Genomic DNA, 5,403 nt, shown 5'->3' on the forward strand with positions numbered 1-5,403 from the left:
TATATATATATATAAATAACTCGTATTTAGTTTAACAATGTGATTTTCCAGAAGAAGAAAGAGATCATCTTAAAGCCATTCTACGACTGATCATCCAGGAAATCCATGTCAGGGCCAGTTTTTGTTCCCTGACTTCTGCAACAAATCAACTTACTTTTTCTTAGTACATAAACTCTTCTGAAACTTATATTGGATATCCAAGAGACAATATTTAATATATTTCACTTGAAAGTGTTTGTACATCTACGTGTTTCTATTCGATTGTTGAATAAGAACCATAAGATTGATTGACTAATGACTTGACTTAATTATATAATGTTTGTTGCATCTACGTTATACAAAACTTGCTATTGTTATTTTTTTAGTATTAAAAGAGTGTAGAGATTTCTACCTAACTAGTATTAGGGTACGCGCTTTCGCGTGTACCCTATATCAATGAATATATACTTTTTTAAAAATACAAAAAAATATTAGATAATGTGAGTTATTGAATAATATAAAATAAAAAATATAAGTTCTTAAATATGATGAACATTGATCCTTTTTAGCCCGTTAGCTCCATAAATAAATAATAATATTAAATCTTAAAAAATACTCTGATATTATAGTTAATACTTTATAAAAAATAACGTAAATATAGGAAGTTGTCATTTATTAGAATGATTATAAAAAGAAAAACAAAACAAAAAAGACTTCATATGTAGGTTATCATACGAAAATTTTAATCGAATGGTCATATAAAATAAAGGTCACAAAAAATAAGGTAGAAAATCAATGTTTATTGTTATTTTATTATAATATTCAAATTTTAATTGATAAAGTTATTTTTTTAGACCCTTAAATTATAGTAAAAGAGAAACGATAGCTGAAACAATGGTAATATCACAATGGAAGGATATCACAACGGAAGTTTAGCTTTGCTTTGAATGGCAAATACTCACGTTAGTTTTGATTTAATAAATACATTACACGTCATGTAATTCTATATATTAAGATTTTTACATAGTTCAAATATAAAAAAATATAATAAGTAAAATTTCAGCTAATTTTAACGTCCTAAAAGTTAGAAAAATAATTAAATAACTATTTTGAGTGTAAAATTAAATTTTAAACTAATTTTCTTGATTTCTTTTTATACTTCTTGTATTTGTCGAAGGATATCTAACAATGGAAATGTAGCTTTTCTTTGGATGGAAAATTACTCGCGTTAGGTTTGATAATTAATGTGTTACATGTTGCCAAATATTATGACTTTTTACATATATACTTCAAAAAGGATTAAGAAAAGATATAATAACAAAAATCTTAGGTGATTTTAAAGTCCTAAAAAAATTAGGAGAAATAATGAAATGACTAATTCGTCTAGTATGACATCAAGTTTTAGAGGGTAAAAAAGGCGAACAACATTTCGCTAAGGGCCTTCGTGCTTTTAATATAGTATAGATATAGATTATCGTTTGTCATAATTTTTTGTTTTATATTTTTTTCATATGGTTGACATCTTTTACTCTTTTTGCTCCTCGTTCATTTTTCTTTTATTACAACCTACTATTGTTGCGGCCAAACTCACACGCAAGTATACGCCGTCGTCAAGTAATAAAGTGACTAAAAGTCGGATGTCGATCCCACGAGGACTTGTGATTAACTATATAGACTATCCTAATTATCTAAACAAGAATTAAACCTAGAAGTATTTGATTCTAAACTAATTAAATAATGAAATATAAATAATGAACTTTAAACAGAGGAAGAGCAGATTTTTATGATATCAATGTAATGAAAACGATCTAGGGTTATGGGCTATCTAACATTCCTATTGTATTCTTCAATTGAATTGACTAACTAATTTATCTAGTTTATTGGTTGACGGGGTTAATACTACTCATAAGAATCTGTCGAGTTCTTACTCGCATATTCAAGCTAACCTAACTCCTATATGTCTATGGAATTAGAATCAACAAGAACGCATTTATAATTCCTGTAAATCAACCAAGCAAGGCAATTAGGTATATGTCTATCCTAACCGCGAATCCGTTCCCCGAGGCCCAGGTTCAAGAACTTGCTCTACTCAATCCTATATGCAATCTAGAATTCCCACTTTCGAGTTCAACTCTAGATTCGTAGATAGTATTCAATTGGTGATCAAGCAATCAAATAATTAAGTGCAGGATTGAATAAATAAACCAATATGATAAACTAAGAAATCAAAATCAATATCCGAATAACAATATTCATGAAAGAACCACAACCCTAGAACGTGAAGTTTAGCTCCACATAGACCTGGTAGCAAAACAACAAATCATACAAAGAAACATAAAAAGACTAAGTTGGTGGAAGAAAATATGAAACCCGGCCTCTACGGCGGCTCTGTGCTTGTGTTTTCCCCTCAAAAACGTCCTCCTCCGCCTCCTTAGTTCTAAATTATGTCAAAAGTGTGTCCCCTCCCTCAAAGTGGTGATTTAGGATGTATTTATATGACCTAGGGTTGATGAGGGGCGGAATTCTTCAATCCAACTTCGGATGGGAGAGCTGGAATCCGCGTCTGCCTTCGCGTCTTGACGCGGATCCGCGTCTGCCTTCGCGTCTAGACGCGGACTTTGACGCGGATCCAGCTTTTGAGATTCTTCCATTTCGCGAAGCGCTCCGTGCCTTTGCTTCGCTTCGCTGCTTTGTGCCTTAACTTTTCTCCTTTTTCGCGTCCGACTTCGTGCCACGCACGAGAATAGACGAGCTCCCACTCCTTTAATTTCTTCTTTTTGTGTCGAATTGTCATCTTTTGATCATTTAGCATCCAAACTCGTTCCTACACATAAGAAACACATAATGAGTATATTTCACTTCGAAAATCATGTAATCTCCCGCGACACACACAAAAATTAATATGCAAATATACTAAAAAAATATGCACTTTTCATCATTTATCACCAAACATCACTTCCCCACACTTAAACGTTGCTCGTCCTCGAGTCAACTAACAATTCACACTATCCTTGTGCACTTTGTTTTTACACAATTGAGGCATACTACACCAATGACCATGGTTGATATCAACAATTAAACATTAGCATATGCAATCACATACACTTTCCTTTTTCTTATGCCAACTTCAAAAATATTCAGACAAAGACAACATGCTCATAACAATCCTAGCCTCACAAACCGACTCAACGTCACAATGCACTCATGGCTTGAACACCCAACATCCTAGAGAAGTCTAATAACGTTACCTATCCCTCATGAAGCCATGTGCCCTCACAACCAAGGCAAGAGAGTAAGTTGAATCCACACATTCGAATTTAGGTTTCCAATCATATTCAATCTGCTGGTTGATTATCCCTCTTGGAGTTTGCATTTCAAAACTGTCCGGTAGAGGATGTGAAATATCAGCTTCAACAAGCACTCTTACATATGATACCTTCTCCATATCAGCAGTAATTCTATCTGCGTATAGAGGTTTCCCAACAACACTAGCTAGCTTGATCAATACTTCTATGGACCAAAAACCCAATGGAAGTCCCGGAAATTTGATCCATAAAGGAATAACACTTATACACCCTGGGTCAAACTTGAAATCCATACTCCAATATTGCAGAATCAGAGGTTTGTTATGGTAAGTACACGGTCCAGCTTGTAAAACCAAATCCCTTTCCTCAATGTTTTGGAATCTAAAAATATAGTATCCTTCATCATGATAAAGGATTTGGGGCTTTTCAACAAAATTCCAAACATTAGTAATGTAATTGTCCATTGATTTCTCATAAGGATTATCACCCAAAACATACCCATCAGCGCTGTACTCTAGTAAATTTCCTGTTCCTTTGTATCTTCTGCTTCAATTTGCAGAATGAACGTACCTTCTCGTATAGCAGGGAGAACATAATTCAATGTCTTACCCATTTGTGAGCTTCGATTCTTATGCATGGTAGGTACTTCTTCCTTATTCCCAATTTTCTCTGAAGGTGCTATTGCTGAAGGAATTTGCACAGTATTTCCTGCTATTGAAAATTGCAGTCGTCGATGAACTGCCTTCATATTTTCCTTCACTGCAGATTGTTCCCCTTCACACTCAATTTCCTCCATAATTGGTTGAAATTTTTGTGGTAGAAAACTTCCAAACGTCAATGGCATCAGTTTCTGTTGAATTCGGGTGTCCGGCGTAACTGTCGCTCCATCAATTTCCACACCTTGAGCTGGATTGTGAAAGACTGTGGGTGCACTTCCCATACCCGTTAGCCATCGCCCAGGTTGAGATTGAGCAGGTGTTTCCATGTTTCCTTCATTTTCCTTTGCTTCCGTCGGTGATGGAAGCTTCTTCCTTTGTCTAGCCATGGCAGAAGCGTACGTTAGCTAAACCTTGCTAAACATACGGAATGGCACATTCGAATGGCGCAGTGCGTGATCAACCTGGGTGAAATTTTTTCTTCCACTCATAAAACTTTAATTTTTTTTTATCAAGAAAATACTCAAAGCAAGAGATGAATTGAGCTATGTGCAACCAGAATATTTGAAGAACAAAAGCATGATCAGAAGCATATATTTGAAAATGGTTGGGGAGTTACCTAAAGTTACATGGAAAAACATCATGTGCGGCAATGAAGCAAGACCAAAAGCAGTATTTATAACATGGCTACAACAACAAGATAGGCTGCTAACTGCTACAAGACTGGAAAGCTGGGGAATTCAAGTTGAGAATAACTGTGTCATGTGTAAAGAGGTAGCTGAAACCATGGATCATCTGTTTGCAGAATGTGCAATTGGAAGACAGGTTTGTAAGAAGCTAATGCAGTAGCTGCAAATCACTTGGGTGGATATGAGCACATGGAACCAGGTGCAATAATGGATTGAGCAGAACACAAAAGGGAAAACTACGAACGCAAAGTTAGTGAAGCTGGTGTTTACAGAATATGTATATGCAATCTGGATAGAAAGGACAACAGGTTGTTTGCTCATAAGGAAGATTCATGTGAAACAATGGCTAGAGAGATTGCATATACTTGTCATGTTCGAGCCAATATTAATACTAGGATACTATTTCAAAAGTATAGATTTCCTAGGTAAGCAATAGATACTGATAGCAAAAGCATGTCGTGTTGAAGAGATTACTGAAAGAAGAGATGAGAGAAGCAGACTGTCATATAAAGTCTGACTGATTTGTACATAATACTTTTGGTTATTAATGAAAAATTTATAATTACCAAAAAAAAAACTTCATTTCCTTCAAATAAAATACATGTCCAAATATAAATTCAACTTTCAAAAATTATTTTAATACAACTTCAAAAATTATTTTTTCAAGTTTCTATCAAATCTATGTTCAAACGCCAGCTATGAATAATTCCAAAAGTATAACAAAAAACGGATTAAAATATTTTGTATTATTAAGAAATAAATTTGGACTCTCCC

Source organism: Nicotiana attenuata, chromosome 6, assembly GCF_001879085.1.
Source record: "Nicotiana attenuata strain UT chromosome 6, NIATTr2, whole genome shotgun sequence".
NCBI classification, from domain to species: Eukaryota; Viridiplantae; Streptophyta; class Magnoliopsida; order Solanales; family Solanaceae; genus Nicotiana; species Nicotiana attenuata.